Genomic DNA, 20220 nt, shown 5'->3' with positions numbered 1-20220 from the left:
CCTGAATTACTATTTGCCTTCATGATACCTGAATTTACAGTATGTTGAGTGTCATAACATCCAAAGGCAAATTGTCATCAGAGAGGTTAAAAACTGTCATAAATAATCAGGATGCTGTAGGAAAAATCCAGAAATTCAGTGTTCTCTATGAAAAAAATTAACTGGGAACCATGTAATTATTCTTGTCTCTAGGTGACTGTCAACTTCCAATTAGAGAGGAAAAAGTTTTCATGTAAAAATATTTTCTTATCTCCCTAACTAGAAAAAAATTAACTTTACATAGTCTACTCCTACTGTTTTAAGTAGTGTGAAATGCTAACTTACTGAGAACTTCTAATAAAGAAAGATAATCTCTCCTGAGACTTTTGGAACATAGATTAAAAAGAGCAACAGAAGGATACAATCTCAAAGCTTAAACTAGCTGAAATAAAATGAGCACCACTGCTAAACTCTATGGTAAAAGAGGAGATTGAAAATCTAGGATATCACCAGGGAGCTAACACAACTAAGAGCCAGGAGCACGTGTTGAGGGTGTTAAAAAGGTTGGCAGGACTATGCCTGCATCAGCCCATGTACAGACCCATCACATCCCAGCAAAGAGAGTGGTGTAGGGCTGGACAGAGTGATCAGGGACGGCCAAGGGATTTGTGGCCTTCACAGCTGCACCATGATGCTCCAGGCACAGCCAGGAAGCCAAGCCAGCAGGTCAAAGATGACCAGGGTCTGCCTAAGCCGTCATTCAGCTTCCAAGCTAGGAAGGTAGAGGGGGTCAGCCAGTCATTGCACAGCTCGCTCTTCTTTCTCTCTGGGAAAACACTTTTTTTCCCAGCAGTTCCATTCAAGGTTGCACCATGGCAGAGATGACCTTGAATGCAGGCATCTAAACACTTGTGGCAGAAGGGGACAGCGTTTGAGACTTTAACAGTGCCAGGTCAGGAAGTTTTGTTTAGTTTCTCCTCAGTATAAATAACAATATTGTTTTAACTGGTGTTAAAACAGAAGGCTCAAGAAAAAAAAAAACAGATACAGTTACAAAATCAAAAACCAGTGGAGAGATATTTATTGAAGATGTTAGAGTTGTTTATCTCCCAATAACTTTGCATGTGCTACACATGGGAGAGAATTTACTTGTGAGTGTAAGGTTCATTACCTTATAAACATCTCTTCTGTTTTTGACTGCTGCTTCTACAATCATAAAACAGGATGGGCACAGTACAAACTCAAGTCACTCATGGATGAAAATCTGAATTGGGCATGGCATGGTACCACAGTTCTGTTGAACTTCTCAAATTATGAGGTAAAGAAAACAGAGCAGGCAAAACCTTGTCTTTCATTTATTAGCCAGGATAAAACTAGCCCAAAGCCTGCTTATGCAAAATTGACATTTTGTGAGAATATGATCTACCCATAATGGTTTATACCACAGCAGGACTGTGCACTTCATGGCTGCAACTTCTTATTGTACAGAACTCGGAGCTGAAGAGCTAAAGGCACTGTGCTTCTAGCATTGCTGTGTAAATACCTTTGTTATCCATGGATTCAATGCCACCATTGAATCTCATCTAGGTTGTCTCACTCAAACCTAATGTTTTCACATTAATTCTATCCCACCTTGAAACAGAAAAATGTATTGACTCCTGTGCAAATGGGAAGTGTGTTTAGAAAACAGGTGGAATTTTGTTTTCCTGGAGTTATAAAATTAACTGCTTCTAGTTCACTAGTGTGAATTTGTTATTAAAGAGTGCATTGCTTTCTTTTTTTCTTTTTTTTTTTTTTTTAGTTTTAAAATGCTCTCTGAATTATGTAAGACTACAAAACTCTTTGGAACCCTTCATCTAAGAAGATGATGTAGGATGATTTCCTGCTATGATCCATGAACCTAACATAACATGATGTCTTTACAATGATGACTGAATCTCATTGTGAAAAATACCTTGTATTTGAGCTAGTCTTACACATTTTATGTAAGCTGCAAGCAATGTAGCATGCAATACTAAAGACACCTTTCAGAATGGAATGGAAATCTGAGCTCATAATCTAAGTAGTCTTCAAGCACAGCAGAAGCCCTGGCCCAGAAAAGACTTGTTAATTTTCATATGCCTGAAAATAGTGAGCAGGAAATGTCCTGCTGTGCTAAGTTCATCAATGCTGGCATTTATACCCCTGTGGTGGTTCTTGCCCCCCGCTCCTTTCCAGGCTGCAGTGTGATTTGAGAAGTTCTTGTTAGGCCTTGAAAACAGCACCTGGGCTCAGCTCTTTCCAAGCTTATCAGAAACACTGTCTTTTCCCAGGAATTGCTAACAAGCTCCTGTTTTCCTTATGACAAGCCTTGGAAAATATTCCTCTGGCTTGAATGGCATAACGTTCCTGTTCTCACACTTTCAAAGAAAGTGCCTACCCAAACTGTGGCTGCGATGAAACATTGTTCTGACTGAAGCCCACTCCCTTGTGACCCTATAAACAGCCGTCCAAGGTGGGGCCCTTTGAGGTCCTCCTGGACCGCAGTGGGCCTGTGACCAGCAATGTCCCTCAGAGGGGGACTCAGAGCCGGCAAACCCTCAGGTTTTCTGTACCTGGAGAATCACTGAAACATAACATGTCCTGGATTGACACCTTACTCCTTGAGGCCTGATCCTTCTCCTGCTGGGAGATGCAAAAGCATCCAAAGTGAGAATTTCACTGACCTCTGAGGGGAATTTTTCACAGGTTACCTTGCTTACACTGTCTATTTCTGTCTGCACATATGCCCCTGTGCATATGTTACAGCAAATCTGAGAGAAATGCTACTTTCTTAGATGCTTAAGTACCTTGGATATCAAAGTTAGGCCTGTAAGTAAAGGTTTACTTTTAGTTATAAACTTACTTAAATGCTGCTGTGTTGTTCTTTTTCTAAATTATTAAACATAAGTTATAAGCCAAGCAAGGTGTTGCTGAGTGTCCTGTTAAGTTGCAAAGCTTGACATTGAAGTAAGGGTTATAACTTAGGTTAAATGCTATTAAGTGTTATTCCTCTGTTAGATTGTTAAGCTATAAATTAAGTTATAAGCTAAGTTGGGTGTCTGTTAAGTGTTTTTCCTATGTTAAATTGCTAGGCTTAAGGTATAAAGTAAGTTAAAGTACTGCTAAGTTTGAGTGTTGTTAAGCTTTTAGGCCATGTTCCTTGCCTGCACTGTCTTTTGATGCACACACCCACACCCACACCCACACTCCTAAAAACACACACATGTTCCCCTAGATAGTTCTCAGTTAATTTCTGTTTGATTGCCTGGATATTTGGTTTTTTTGTTACTCGCTTTCCCTTGTGCCTTAGCTGTCCTGTAAGTAGTAGAGTGAATCTTGCCAACAAGCTTGGCGTGCTTTGTCGCTTAAATATAAAATCTGACTTTTGCTCATGCCCTTACCAGTGATTTTTAAGCGATCTCAAACACTCTAATTTGTAGCAACTTCTAAGCCTAGCTCTGGATCTATGCAGTCTAGTATGGGAAAAGACAAATGTTTGGATATCAAGTCACGTCAGTTTTAATATCTTAACATCTGGGAGGTCTATAAGCAATTCCAAACAATTTTTCAGCATAGACTAGAAGCTGAACTGGGAGAAGATCAGCAGTAATCTCTGGAAAGGGTGAATCTGTACTGGACAGTGCAGACCAGGAAGCTGTTTATATAGAGGTGTATGATAAGGACCTAAGCCTGGGGCTGTTTCCTGTTAAATTGATGAAACTTAGCATGGGGCTTGCTTTTCTCTGTCTCCTAGGGGATTTTGTTCTCAAAAGGCAATAGTAGTTTCTGATAGAAATAACAATAGTAAATTAGAATTACAAAGGAGAAGAATAGTGAGGATGCCAAAACAATATATAAAAGGGGATGGAAAAAAGTGCATCTGAATTGGTTTTTTGTTTTGTTTTTCTTTTTCCTTTGTTGTTTTTTCTGCTTTGTTTTTGGCCTTTTTTTAACATTTGTTTTTTCTGCTGGGGAAGAAGATTGATTGTAGCAGATTTCAAAGTTAAAGGGTATGTCTTCAAGGAAAAAGATATATGTCTACCTTATTTGCATGTAGAAATTCTTTCCCTACAAGCTTACAGGTGTTTGACTTCTTTTGGCATGTATTTCCACATGTGTTCTATGTCTGACCAGAAATATAGACTCTCAGTGGTTCTGAGAATTATTTTATGCATAATCCATGAAATCTGTAGCAAGTTATGGAAAAATATCCCAGTATTGCCCCAGCAGTTTTCTCTCTGCAACTACATTCTACATGTGGCAGTTGAAGAAAAAACAAAACCAAAACCAAACAAAAATACACAAAAATAACAACATCAAAACTACAATTAAAAAAAAAAAAAACCCTGGCTTTTATTTGTCTCCTTTTTCTAAAAGCATAAGTTGAGGGAGGGAAAAGTTGTTCGTAAATGCTTGTTTCCTTCAGACTTTTCATGCTATATTCAACTTTGCTTTATTTGCATGTTGAATAAACTTTATCAGTAGATTTAATTCTAGATGTTATTTCTCTTGCCTTTTTATGAAAGTTTTGGGCCTAACTAAAGTGAGGAAAGGCAATGCTTTAATGGATGGATGGATAGTATTTGGTTTAGTTCTGCAGCCACTCAGTTAACCTCAGATTGCAACAAAGATTCTCAGAATGCGTTTGAGAAGACTATGTAACAAATGTGCTCAGCAATAAAAAATCATGCTAATTTTATGGTTACTGTCTTGGCCTTTTGGGGGATTTTTTTGATGGATCTGATCTTGTATTTCTGAATTTCTATGAGGCTGAAATGTGCAGTCTTGAAAAATCCTCATGACTACTTGGAAACACATTCAAGAAGCTAATTTTTTAGCTACAAGGGTTTGGGCAGTGCCGAAGTCACTTGCTCTGTAATCACTGTGATGCTTTAAAAACACCTGCAGAGTAACTCTTGCTTATCAAAGAAAAATTAATAACTAGTAGCCAGTCGTGGTCAATATAGCATGTGGAAGAGTTGATGGCAGTGGTGAGGAAAGGCAGTTTTGGTTCATTTTTGCAGCAGTGTGGTGGGTACCTTTTAGAGCAATTTGCTGAGAAGGCAGGTCAGAGTACGGTATGAGAGTAGATGAGATGATTTTGTTAAAGGAAAATGAATATGATGGTGTGGGAAGCAATACAGAAACGATCAAACTAAGGACAGCTTTTAATAACACTGGATAAGGTGCAGTAGCGACAGGCTGCAGAATCCAGTGCTGCTGGCAGCTGGATTCCTGTCTATAGATATATATCTATAGATATATCTATATCTATATCTATATATATATATATATATATAGATATAGACAGGAATCCAGCTGCCAGCAGCTCGATACATATATATCTGAGATATATATATATATCAGATTTTGAAAATAGAATCTTGCCCAAAACAGGTGAAAAATTTGAAATATATGATGGAACTGGATTGTAACATGTGTAGTATTATGCAATTATAATCCTAACAACTGTTTTCTTCTGGAATGCAAGCATGAGTGGTGTGTGGACAACTCACTGGTTATACACAAAGAGCTGCATTGTTTGAAAATTTAGCATTGCATGGTAAAAGTTTCTATTCCTAATGGAAATTAGAGTAAAATAGAAGGTTTAATTTGAAAGATGAGATAGCTCAGAGTAGCTGCATTTATATGCCAGTAAATTGCAGAAATTTATGTTTTGTAAAATACAGTGCACTTTTTTTAATAAGCAAAAAACTAAATGTTTTTTGAGGTTTTTTTTTTAAGAAATAATTCCCACTATCTTAATACAGCTGTTGGGTGAAAGAAGAGGAATGATGGTTTTCTGTTCCTGCTATTCAGCAAAAAAACTGTTTCTTCATATCACAACAAAAGGGCAAAGAACTCATGTCCCAGATAACATTTGATTTTTATCTCGTGCTATATGAAAGTGAACAGCAAAGAAGCAAATGCCTGCTCCAAATCAACAGCACTTGGAAAGCGCTCCAGATAAACCTAACCCTCCTTCCTAAACAAACCTCAGAAACGGAAGAAATAAAAGTCCCCAAATGGGCACTTAATTCACTGGAATGATGGCAAGCATTTCTTAGTGGGTATTTTCAGAGATTTCTGACATATTCTGAAAACAGAACTGGAATTACAATAATTTGATGCCTAGGGGCTGCAGTGCAGCAGAGCTGAGCGAATATGTAAGAAGGAGTACCCCCTCCCTGAAGCAGATATAATTTGTGATTTATACATCCTCCAATATGTCCTGATTTCTGTTTTTTAGCACCCCTGGGATCCCACGCAGACTGCACAGGATGATTGGCATGTGGTTTTACAGGGTGAGTAAGAAGATATATATGCTCCTCATGGATTTCCCCATCTGCCACCCCCACTCAAACACGAACAAGTTCTGAAGGAATTCATCAGGCTTTCCTGCCTTCTGCCCCTGGCACACTGGCTTAGCCTTGCGAAAGAAAACAGGCAGGGATGGCTAGAGAGCAGCTGCTCAGGACGTTCTGGGGTGGGCATCCGTGAAAGAAAGCAGAAAATCAACTGCAGAAGGGGTAGCCTAGTGCATCCTCCAGATGAGTTTGTGATGCTAATACTCGATACACCTCTGGTTCAAAAGTCGTTTCATTTTTAAGATAATCTTTGTCAGGGACCAGCTGCTGACAAAGGGAGAGGGAAATGTGTATCTGCACGATGGCTCAAGCAATGACCAAGGAGCAACACCCTGAGCTTTAATGAATCTCCTGAGCCAAGGGGTGAGGGGTGCTCCAAAGGGTGAGGAGTGCTCCAAGAATCATCACACAGCTCTTTCTCACAACAAAATTGTCAACACAGGAATTTCACCCAAGACTGCACTGTGGCAGAGCCAACCATGGACATAGGCAGCTAAATCCGGAGAAGCAGTATGGAAGATTGCAGTGTCCCCTCCTAACAGGGCCCTGACATCCTACAGCATTAAAAAAAAAACCAAAAAACTTTGTCTCAGTTAATTTTTAAATTTAAAGAGCTCCAGGCTCATGGAACTCTTAATATGGTATTTCATGTGTTCTCTTTTATAATCATCTTTCCACCAACCGGACTTTAGATTATGGACCAGGAAAACACTGCAAATAGCAATGTATTAGGCAGGCTATTAAAGTTGATTTCTTTCAAATGTTCAGTTAGTAAGCAGAACAATCACAGGTTATGAAATTACATTCTCAAAAGAACATTACAACTGTAACTGCAGAAATTATTAGAAATGGAAAACTCTTAACCTTGTCTTGGTTGACTGCCTTGATCCCAGAATAACATGCCACCAGTGGAGATCTGTGATTCCCTCTCCCCGTTCCTGTTGAGTCTGTTCTCCAGTTCCAAAAATTAATTTGGCAGCACACAGTCTTCCTCCAAACCTTCCCTTTCATACCTCGTTCTGGCACTACTTTTCTAGCAAAGCAAACAACAGAAAGGGGTGAAACAGAGCAGCTGCAGTGATGGGGGTGGAGGCTTTCTGGGGGTATGTAAAAGAGGTAACACTTTCCCTTGGCCTTAATATGTACTATCATATTAACTCAGTTTGGTACCATGTGAGTTTGAGACACTCACATTGGCAGAAAAGTGCAATATTGTGAGAACTGAGTATGAAATGCTGTGAATTGTTCAGATGAGACATCTTGTAAATGGAGAAAACATCTCTCAAGTTATACTCAAAGGATCGTGACAGTTCCCAAGGGTAAACTTGGGAACATCTTTTGGTTTCCTCTCTCCTCCCCTCCCTTTTCGACCTCATGCAGTACCAAAATAACCAAGAAAGTAGAAAAGTCAGGATTTCAAAGCATACTACACTGAGTCCTCTGAGTTTGTAGGGATGAACTCAGATTTGACCTGAACTGGTCAAGAAAAAATATCCCTCTTTTCCTTTACAGATGCACTACCTATTATCATTCAGTTGTGATTTTTTTTTGGCTTTGGGTTCTGGTGAAACAAGTCTGGATTCTGATAGACCTGTCTGAGTGACATCTTCCCATAAATCCACCCAGGAGCAGATGCAGCTTTCCTGTTGGTGAGCCAGCCCTTGCCCTGTCATGTCTTGTGACAAATGACAGCTGGGAGACTACCAGCATGGGTAAAGTGAGCAGGCCAACCTCTTCCCTGAGGAGTTCTGCAGGTCTAGTTGGGTGCCCTCCTTCTAGCTGGAGGGACAAAAAGGCTGGGGAGCTTATGAGAGTTGCAGGGAGAGAGCTAAGCACTCTCAAAGTATTTCTGTGCTATCCACTCCAATCGTGAGCTGCAGTTTTGAGTCACAAGCTGGAAAAGATAGAAGAAGGATTAATGCTAGAGTTATGGGGGCTGTGCAGACCTACAGCAGTTTGTTCATATTCCTTTTAAGTGCTATCCTCTTGAACACACCAAACTGTGGTTAGGCCCAAAACTGCCAATTTGCCCTACCCAAACACAGCTAAACCCACTTTTACAAATATGGCAAAATTTGTGCAGCCCTTTTATGCTTACATGATATTTTTTTTTCTGAGCAAAAATTTTTTGCTTAGGGTATAGATGGCTTTATAATCTCTGGGTATTTTTGTCACCAAAGCAACATATTTTTTTAAAAATAAGTTATGCAGCTCCATTTGCTCTATATGTGCCAATAGTTACAGAAGAGAGAAGTCATGTTAGATGAGCTAGCTAATGTTCAGAGTAAAACAGCTGCTCTTAGTGGGGTCTTCCTGAGATTTGGGTGCATTGTGTCTCTGCAGATGTCCTATTAAGGAGTTCTGACCTCCTTTCCTCATTCCTCTAGTTTAGATTATGAGCACTCTTTTATACAAAGTTAATTACTTACCAGTACTACAAAGCCAATATTATGGTTTATGAGTAAAAACTTCCCTATTTGTATTAATCACATATCTGAAAACTTCTGAAAAGTAATGTGGGCTGTGATTCTGTGTGAATCTTTTGTGGCAGCAACCAGAAAAAAAAAAAAAAAGTTCAGAATCTGGCAATCATTTTGCAATGTTTATAGTTGCTTGTTTTCAACTCATTGGAGAAAAGCAACATTTAGGGAATTTCTTGACTCTGTCCTCTCTAGCAGAGGGAATGGAATACAAGTGGTTTAACTTGCATTGTAAGCAATCCTAGATTTTTAAAAATAGATCAAGTGTTGTCTTCTTGATAGTTACTGGGTTGGCTGCTTCAGTCCCTTCCCAGTGAGACGGATGCTATCAGTGCTTGAAAGTCTGGTGGGTTAGCAAGAAATCACCAGATAAATGAGCTCTCTGACCCAGAAAGTTTTAAAAATTCCTCTGACCCTTGTATCAGAAGAATCTGTTCTTGAGCCTGGAAAAAGCTCTCTACAAGGAGCTGGCAGTTTAAAAATACTGAAGCTGAACTCCTCAGGCACAGCTGCTCATTACAGACTATTTTGTTTCACAGTCTTGACTCCAATACAGTTCAAATTTCATGGTGATTTCAACAAGCCCTTACAAACAGCTGCTGCATTTTAACAGAAGACGCCTGCTTTCTTATGCTGCTTAGCTTTCCTTCAGAGCGACTGACAGAATGGCTAATTAAAAAAAAAAAAACAACAAACCCACAATATGGTGTTTCATCATTTCGTTTTCAGAATATGAATGTGGGACCAGTCTAAGATAATTGAACTTCCTCTTATGACACCGGGATTGACAGTATTTATAGCAACCTAATTTAAGTTTTCCCTTCCCCAAATGGATATGCTGTTAGTGCTGAGTTTAAGGAAATAACTGGATCTCCTACCAGGCTCAGTTTTCTAGTCTAGAAGACTGTTGTAAGTGGTTTTCAGGAAGCTGCTGGAAGACAACCTTGTGCTCTCAATAATAAGTTTGCTCATGTTCAACTGCTCATGGAATTTCAGTCTATTGGCAGAAATTAATGTCTGCTGCAGGACTGTGGATTTGTGAAATTAAAAGTTATTTTTAAGTGCTTTTCATGGTGTGATCTGAGTAGCAGGGAAGATTCTTGCACCTTATGATTATGAACATCCCCTCACTTTCATGTCCACCTCTGCCCTCCCCAAACTTCATTTAAAAAGAGTTAGGCTTCCTTGGTATAGGTGTTTTCAGATTCCATGTTTGTATTCTCAAGTCTTTCATTGTACACAACAAAAAACCTGCTTATAGGTAAGAGAAAAGATAAAACAATACTTGGACAACAGGATTTCCTGTCATAAGTTGAAGACAGTTCAGAAGATGGTCACAGTACCATTATCTGCATTATTTTAATGAGTCTCTTCATCTCCCTTATCTTTTCAACAACCCTTTACCTTCCAGCTGTGACCATAGTTTCAGACAAATAAGTAATATTGACATTTGATGACCTCAATCATAAAACAGAATATTTTAATGGACTTTTCCCAAACCTGTAAAAGTAGGGACTACATTTTATATAATAGTAAAACAAAATAATTCCAGATTGTCCAGTATTTTGTGGGCAAAAAGACAGAATTTTATTTAAAAAATGAAGTCTTTACAGCTCCTCAATTTTCTGACTGAAAGCAGCAGTCACGCTGTTTTATTCAATTTTCTTGAGTGTGTCCACATTCAAAAAGGAGAGCAAATTGGCTGCTATCAATGGTCTAATGGTAGCCAGCAAAATCTTGATACTCCAGAAAATTTCCCCTAACTGTCCTGCCAGATGGTCCTTAATTCTACTTCTGTGGTTTTTCAGGGAAAGGATGCTGAGAACTGTAGCCAAAATAAAACTTGAAGGTTTTGTCTAAGTTTCAGGACATGGCCAGAGGTAAAGGATCAAGATATATTACTCACTCCTGAGGTCTGTTATTTAGTAGATTTCTTTGTTGTTGATGTGAAGGCTGCAGCTTACACCAGTACAAGGCAGTTCACCCATGTGGAAGCCATGTTAATTAGATAACCCAAGCACCAGAATCTGTGTTGCTCAACAGGAGTACTCACTGAAATCCCACATCTGTGGAGAACTGCTGCAGCTTCCTGTGAAGATGCAGATCATTCCAGAAACACTGTTATCATCCAAGACAACAAAATCCAGTTACATACTTCATTTGTCCTTCCCACACACCCAGCTGTTGTTGGGCACGTGTCTGTAAGTGCACACAGTATTCCTGCAGACTGCTGAACATTGTCTTTCTGACAGCAATAAGTCTAAACCAAAGCCCTTACTTGCATCAGCCTCTGAACAGATCTCCAAAGCAGCAAGATAGAATTGTATAGGGCTGAGACAATATTTCTGCTTTCTGCTAAGAAAGAATGGACTCAATATTTGTCTCCTACTCTAGCTGCCTGCTGTGAAGCTGTGGAAGGCTTAATGCTTCACCAGGATCCTCCACTATTTAGTAGTACTAGGGAAAAAAAAAAATTCTAGTTTATGCCAGAAGACAGTTCCCAAAGGAACTCAGTGCCAGTGCAGCCAGAAATGAATTTTTATTCCAGTGTCATCATAGTGAGAAATATCATTGCCCAAAAAAGTTTAGACTAAGTTAGTTATTTGTTTAGGAAGATAGAATAGCATTCACTAAAAAGTATATATTTTAAAAGACATGATCTTTGCACTGGTGTAAGAAATATAATATTTCTGACCCATGCTTTTTGAGGTGCAATTCCAGAATTGTAGTGCTAAGATGAATCTCCTTTGGTTTTGCTCTCCTCCTTTTCCCTGCCTCCTTCTTCTCCAAGGTCTCCTATCTGAAAGCACTCAGTTACCTTTTTCTTCATTATCTCATATAGGAAGCAAAGAGAAAAAGGAAGACTTCCTTAAAGATTTTGGTCCATATCTCTTCTGAAGCAAAGAGTTTAGGAACTAAAAATACACTGCTTTCCATTTTAAATGGGATTCACTTAAATTTAAAAGAAGTTTTTGGTTGAATTCACACAATTTTGAAAGAAATAAGTCTGGGATACCATATTCTATACTGGTGTCAGGCACTAAAGAGCACAAGCTGAGTATCTCTAGAGATATGTGACACTGGATGAAGCTGCCTGTGACACCAATATACCAGGGGCAAAGAGGCCACAAGAGAAACAAGCACACTTGTTCCATGTTTTGTTTGCTATCACTGGATCTTATCACTGGATCTACATTAATTCTTGGTTGTAGTCAGCCTTGCATCTTGCTCTCCAGTTGCCAAAGTAATGCTTCATGTGAGAAGTAGAGGGCTGCTCTCTACAAAGGAGACTATAGCTGATATTTATTTTGCAGTATGATACTTGAATTTTCTTTGCAATAGGATACTTAACATTTTTACTTAGCATGTGCTTAATATGAATTACATATTTTCCCTTTAGCATTAATGTACTTAACAAAAAACATTGAATCTGCAACATAAGTGGATTAGATTATCCCATCTTGGCTTTCAATCACATTTGACAGAAACTCTATATCACTGTCAGAGAATACAATAATTATGGCAGAACTATTTATTTTCATGTCTAATTTCACCTTATCACTAAGGTCTGATTTTTTTCCTTTTGTTTTCTGTTACTCTTCACTCAGGTGTTTACCTCCAAGATTCATTGAAGTGACTGGAAGGATAGCTGATCTTTCCTTTTCCTGCAACTAATCCTGATAACAGACTGAAGAAAGCTCCCATTTCAAGAGATCATGCAAGACAATGTCTGTCTTCCTTATGAAGGAAGACAGAGAAAAAAAAAACAAAACAACAAACCACCATCCACCCTATCCTTTCCTATTTTGTTTACTACATCTCTATGAAATGAGATGCATACAGTGCCTCAAGTAAAATGTGACATATTTAAGAGAATGAAGACTCAGTATCTGCAAACACAATAGCAGATGATACAATTATGGTTCAGTTTTAGTTTTTTGGAGGGTGCAGTCAATTATGTTGAAGCTGATCAAATTGGACAATGATATTTTTGTTTACATAATAGGCAGCAGTTTCACTTGTTCCCAAAACAAATATAATAATTAGTTTAAATGGACAGTATGTTCAGAATTCAGGGGGGCATGCTGATGTTTAGGGAAGCAAAGTACTTTAGAAATACTACAATATGTGAAGTATCAGGAAATTTGATTGAAGCTAATGCATTCTCAAAGCTCTAAAACTCAGCTGGTTATTTCTGCACTGGCATATGGATTTAGGAACTATATCTGGAGTCTTTAAGGCCAGCATAAAGAAGTCAATATTTCTGCTCAAACTTACACCAAGAAATGTGTAACCACATAACTGTGTACAAAGACTAATACAAAGTCCTGCTAACAGCATTAAAATTTTGAAATTGATTTACTGTGTTTAGGAAAATCAAGGTGTGCTATATATTCACCAAGAATTTGGTTTATGTATTGGCATCTCTCTCAAATTATTTTTCACATACCACCATCAAATAAATTTTTTTTTTCAATCCATTCAAATAGAAGCTGGACAGGTGTTCAGATTTAATGTACTGGGCTCTTTAGTAAAAGCTGTTGCAGAAAGGAAGTCCTAAAGAGGAAATTTGATAACTAATGTGCCAAAGTAATATTTACAAGGCTTTTATTTCCAGTGAAGAAAGAATGCTGTTTTTTGGGAGATGAATTTTGGTCTGTTTTAGTTCCTGCATGTATGAATGTAATGTACATCCTTGTGGATTGGAGTAACATATGATTAGTGTCTAAAAACTGTGAACTTACCCAGCAAAATAGTAAGTTATGGGCATGACTGCCAAGATGCACAAAAAAGATTGAGAATTAGTAGTAATACCTGTACATTTTTTTTCAATTATATATGTGCAATAAAATATCTAAATACATAGTTATTAAAGACATGTTTATTTAATATAAGTGTCTAGGAGGGAACAACTGTGGTGTGGGCTTTCTTCTCCTATGAAAGCACAATTTTGGGGTATCTGGTAGAGTGGAGATTAGGGAGGAAGAAATGAAATTTTTTGCCATTGTTGTTGTCAGGCTAAAGACAACTGCACAATTTATATCACTTTCATTACCTAGCCTTCATGTCTTCTGTGATTCTGTGATCTCTAGACAGGGTGGGCTGAAGTATCATACCATAGCAGTGAACATATACACACTGAAAAACAGAATGGATAGCTAATATCACATTATATGGGGAAGAAATCAAAGCATCAGTGGTAAATGTGGGCTGAGAGGAAAAAGTATGCTTCTTTATGTGTACATGAGCAAATGTTGGTTTGCTTCTGTATTTATGTGGCTAGGTAGCTCTGGCCTGAACAGCTGTATTTTAAGGTAATCAAGGTCTGATGTATTCCAGATATTGTGGACTCCAGCTCTCAAGGAGCTGACAGTACTTTCTAAGTAGCCATGTAGTTAATGCATAAAGCATATATTATAAAATATAGGCAAACATTTTCCTTTTTTAACCTGCACCCACCAACTGCCTCTGAAAGGTGAGCATGCACATCTTCACCACAGGTCAGCCAGGAGATTTAATTAGCAAATGCCTGTGTGTGAAAGGAGCCTTGGGGAGATATCCATCTTAGGATTCTTTGCAGTTGTAGGGGAACCAGATTTTTTTACTCAGGCAGCTACCAATAACTACAACAGCAAACTAGCTAGCTAGTTTTGGTAGAGATTGCTACCAATCTCTACCAAAGCACTTACATACTGTGTACAGTATATAAAGTGCTTTGACCTGTGTTCTTAAAGCAGGGAGGCATGCAGGGTTATAAAATTAATCAGTCGCTCCTTTCTTCTTAAAAGTGTTACCTAATTTCAGAAAAAAACCCTAACATTGTAGTAGAAAATTAAGACTAAATATTCTTTAAAAACTTCTAGGATCTTAGCAGCTGGAGAAAGAGAGGATCTATTACTACACTGCATGTGGAAGAGCCATTGCAGTGGCAACACCCTTGCAAGAGCTGGATCCTCAGACAGTTTCTGTTGGGCAACAAATTTTATGCTCCTCCACTCAAGGAAATGCTTATCTGTCAGTATTTCTGAATTATGTGTTGAGTGATCTATTTGGAGAAAGGTGGATGGGTTTGAGTTTGGGGTTTTGTTGTTTTGTTGTTGGTCTTTTAATTGGTTTTGTAGAGGGTTTGGTATCTTTTTTTTTTTTTTTTTTTTTCTTTAAGAAGACAGCAGGATCATCCTGACTGTTTTGGAATCTTGCACCAATTTTCTTGCAACAGAAGACACATTTTAGTCTTTTAGACCAAAAGTTGTAACAACTTTTTTTTTTGTTTGTAACAACCAAGCTAAAAACAACTCTCTGAAGCTTGGTAAAGTTACCAGCTGTGCAGATGCAGCTATGCATGAGCTGGAAGAGTGCTGAGGTTTAGAAGCATCTGTGAGAGCTCCCATTTGATTAAGCTGACATTCAGCATCCATTCATCTGCAAGACCCAGCTATGGCCAGAAGTCCCCATCTTTTTTTTTTTTTCTCACAGCTATACTAAAACTTACAAGTATTTGTAAGGAAGATCCAGACATCACAAAAAGATTTACCAATATTATTCATGTCTAAATGGTAACATACTTTTAATCAACATGGACTCCTCTCTTTCCTTTTGCAACTTCATCTGTTGTTACAAGCATTTTTGTATTTGCTTCTGTGGAATTCTCCACAGAAGTTTGTCACTTGTTTGGTCTCTGGCTGCCTTCTCTCAGGGAAATAACTGTGCAAGACTGTAAGGAAAGAAGTTCTTCCATGAGAGTTCCAAAGCAAATACAGAAATTGCATAAACTCTCAAATACAGAAATTTAGAAACAGAAGAAAAATAGCAAAGATTAAATATTCAGGTAAATTCACTTTAGAAATACATTATTTTCATCTTAAATCTTGCAAACAAGTTGTCTACAGCATTAGCTTTTTATTTAGCTTTCTTAATGCTAGATAGAGAACAGCCTTCAAATTTTTATGGTCTTTGGTACCCATCCAGGTCAGTTGCTGTGACCAAGGAAGTTATATTGGATGTATAGAGAGACTTCAAACCTTCAAACCAACATAATAAGGAAAGTGAAAGGAAAACTACATAATGAGGAGCATAGAAAGCAAAAGTCTTAATAAAAGTTTTCAGATTTTTTGCACAATAACCTGATAGAGCTGCAGAGGTTATTTTGGACAAAAGATATTATGGGCCAAAGGCACTATCTCAATATAGTGTAAAAATTGTACTAATAAAACTAATTCACTGATGTATCTACCTTTTTTAACTAAAATACCCCACCCAACCCAACTCCACCCCCCCCCCCAAAAAAAAAAAACCTCAAGTCTGAAAAAAAAAAAACAAGAAAGGCAAGAACTGTCGTGACAAAAGCTTTGGCTATACAAGACTTGTGAACTTCCTTGTTTATCCTGTGTGACCCTGACTGACAAGGTTGTGTCAAGGATTTGGAGGCAATGTATCTGAAAGATTATGTCTTTTTGAAATGTGATATGCAGATTCCACATGCTTAGCGGAGAGCTGCCAAAAGATTGCTGGTAGAAGTACCGGTTGGGCAGTAGGTGGCCCATGACCTTAGGGGTCCAGTCTAGACTGAAACCTTGAAATTCCATGATAGTTTCTCGTGGATGAGTTTCCCCCAAACTTTTAAACTTGTATAGACTGAAATGCATTTGAGAGAGAGTAGGAATTGTCTTACTGTATTCAGTGACATCCTAAACACAAGATAACCCCAATCTTTTCTAACCAGAGTAAACTTACAGATCTACAATAATCCTAATAAAGAAATAAAGCAATAAAGAAAACAGAGAAGAGTGTATTGCACCTATTGATTTCAAGACCCTGTTGCCTTATTATGCTGCTTTCTATTTAATTCTGATGGGTATCACACTGTTTGAAGCAGAGTGACCAAGGCAACTGCAAAGATGAACATATTTGTGTAAACAAATGTGATTTTGTACACCTCAAACAAAATCTGGAGAAGTACTCTTCTGTTACTGAAGTGAAGGAGAAGACCTAATAATGTATAAACACCTTACATTAAGTAAAGAAAAAATATGTTAAGGGAAAAAAGAAAGTTGCACTTAAATATCAGAAAGCAAAAACACAGAACTTGATAGGGCAACTTGTGAAACTGCCTATCTTTAATTCTGGCTCCTTATGGGATTAGTCTCTGAAGTGCCAAATTATTCCATTATTTCTGGAAAAAAAATTTTGTTCATTCTTTCTGTTATAGAAGAACTTTAAAAATAATTATCTTTTTCTTTCCTCTTTTAAAAATGCTGTAGCCTATTTTTTAAACACCTCTTTCTTTCCCACAAAACCAGACTGGGGACAGGACGAGCCCAGGACTAACTTCACACGAGGTATTTAACAATGGCATTAGTTCTTAAACACTGTCTGGCACTTGCATCATTGACCTGCTCTCTGTCTGGTTTACTTTCAAACCCCACCAGATTCATGTTTTCTTGGCAATGTTACACTTGCATTGTGCCTGATAGCAGAAGTTCAGACTGTCTCTGACTCACAGAGGAAGAAGCTAAGCACCAAGCTGCCCAGGGTTCTTCCCAGATAATAAGACAAGAAAGAGGTTGTAGGAATGTATGTTCGTACTACTTCCAACAGGGATCTGAGCCCAGTTTTCCTGCTTTCTCAAGGAGAGCATCCTGTCACTGAAAGAATGAAGTTGATTGAAGGGGTAGCTACTATTGCACGTACCTGGAAAGGAGGAGGAGGAGAAGAGATCTGCTTACTGGTGCTTGCTCTAAGTGTCTTTATATTTCAATCCTCTGAGGACACAGAGAAAATTAGGCAGCTAAACCTCCCAGAAACGAAAAGTATCTTTTCCCTACAAATATCATTACTACCCTACTTTGGCGTTAATTCAAATGTTCCTCCCTTGTCACCTGCCTGAAAATAAAAGGAAATGTCTACTTACAGGTGTGGGTGATGTACATGCATGCCTGATGGGTTAGAAATCAAATCTCAGTGAAAAGAGTGGTAATTTCTACAAATTTATTTGGATAAATAACTTCATTGTTCTCAGAGATTTCCATTCCATATGAGAGTTATCTAGCAGAATACACCAGGGCGTAAAACATAAACAATTTATTTCTATCAAGATTTTCTGACAGTCATCTTGGAAGTTATTTGGAAGAATAATACACATGCAGGGAAGCTTCTGGCTCTCTTTAAGTGAATTAAACAGAGTCATGGGAAAATGTTTCTTCATTCACAAAATCAAATCACCACACTCTTTTCTGAGCTCATTTGTGCAGCTGCTTTGTACCCAGCTGTGTTGCTCAGCCTTTTGTATTTCTCATGCACTCAGCTGCGCTGAGCCAGAACTGTTCAAAAAACTGTGAAACTTGAGAAGTGTGAGCTCCTTGCAGAGCAAATCACATGAGTCACAGAGGGCAGAACTTCATATCCTGAACTGTGCATTCAAATACCACCAGCGAGTCTCTGGCCATTTCATACACACATAAGAAATATTTTCTCCAAGGATTTTTTTTTTTTCTTTTTTTTTTCTTTTTTTTGGTGTTGTCCATTATGAATATTGTATACTACAGCTGCAGATCTTTGAGCAGAAAGGTGATGGGGAAGTAGAGGTTCACGAGGGAAATGTGGGCAGCAAAGAGATGCCCTTGTGCTGCTACCAGATACCAGACTCTTGCACTGTCTGCAGTTATGGCCTATTTCCTCTCCATGGCAGATGTGGGCATAGCCTTCAAGGGAAAATCCAGAATATCCATAGCCCACTATTAGAGAGGCTGAGGCTCAAACCCTCTCTGTCCTATTTTTGCCTCTCTGAAATTCATTGCAAAAATTATTTGAAAATCCTACCTGCTTTTTTGCCCACCTCACTCCTGTTTCCCTTCAACTATAAAGAGTATCTGCAATTCTGGAAATGCAATTATATTCATGCTGCTTTATTACAGTAATTGCTTCAAACTGAACATAAGTACAATTGAATTAATAAATTTATTTTAAAGGCTGGATAAAACAGGGTAGGAGGGCAGGAAATATAACCCTGAATATATAAGCTCTGGAAAAGGAGCTGATAACTGAAAAAAATATGACCTAAATTCCTACCACTGTGCTTTTGATAACTGAACAGCTTCCTCTGTGTGTCGATTGCAACTAAAAAGTCTGAAAGGAAAGAAACTCTTGCAGCTGTTCTTCCATTATTTTCCAAAGTAGCTTGGGAAATCATCAAAGAGCTTCTTCTCTGCAGACCTGACTGGGGGTGATGTCCTGAGCTCAGTGGAAGGTGTTACAGTACGGCTGACCAGGTGAATTCAACGGGCAGAGAAGTTTTCTGTCAGGTCTGCGTAACTGGCTGGGCAGTCAGTGCCAGCTAAGCAGCCTCAAGTCAGTGCATGGGTACTGAGTTCCGCAGAAAGAATTGCTTTCAAGTATGTTGAAACCACTGGAATTGTGATGTGTTTGAGCCACCATTACTAGCCACAGTTGACTGAAAGCTCTGTTTTAAAGAAAGCCAGTGAAACTAGGTGGTTTGCTAGCAAATTTCAGCCTTGGGACTGTTTTCTGAATTTGTGTGGTTAGGAGTCATAACCATGCAGCACAAGTGAGACTGAACTCCAGCCAACACAGACTGGGCTAATTGACATCTCTTCTTTTGCTATTTTTTCCCTATTTTTTTTTAGAAGTAGGTTCAATTTTAACTACTGAGAAGCCAAGATTCCAAATCTCATTGCCAAGCTGGAACACTTTTCTAATGTTTATTCCCCTTGAGTCCTTGATAACTGATGCTGGCGGAGTGTTGTTAGTTTCTATCTTGAAAGCAGGTCATTGTCATACAGAGTCCCGCTGAGTGGCACAGCATTGTCCTTGCCCACAGTGGAGAAGCAGACCCTGTGGTATCTTCACAGTAGTAGCACAGCCTGTACAATGAGTGAATCTTATCACATTTCAGATGTGATAAGAAAAGCATTTTTAAGTCTATTAGACCATTTAAGAAACAGAAGAATGTAGTGATACAGTGGTGTGGGAGGAAGAACAGAGGTTACATGCTGCTGCCCCACTGAGGGGCCATGGCCACCTTCAGGTTGGGTGTTGCTACCTGTTCTCTCCAGTAAAAGGCACAGGGCCAGTGGCCTCTCAAGTGCCCCAGGGCCACCTCATTTTAGATCAGTCTGGGCAGCTTTGTACCAGGGATGCTGACAGAGGCAACCACAATTCTCAGTGCTTAGCAGCTGTTGGAGGAATAAGCACAGAGCAAAAGGTTGAGGGTGTGCTGCAACAATAGAGGGGGTGGCATACACCCTTCAGAGGCCTCTTACTCAAAATTTGTGCTAAGTGTTAGGAATTAATTTGTGCTAAGTGTTAGGGAAAAAAAAAAAAACAAACAACAAACTGGAGCTATACTTGTTACA

Source organism: Vidua chalybeata, chromosome Z (assembly GCF_026979565.1).
Source record: "Vidua chalybeata isolate OUT-0048 chromosome Z, bVidCha1 merged haplotype, whole genome shotgun sequence".
Lineage (NCBI taxonomy): Eukaryota > Metazoa > Chordata > Aves > Passeriformes > Viduidae > Vidua > Vidua chalybeata.
The sequence above is the reverse complement of the archived record's forward strand: the minus strand, read 5'-3'. Positions refer to the sequence as shown.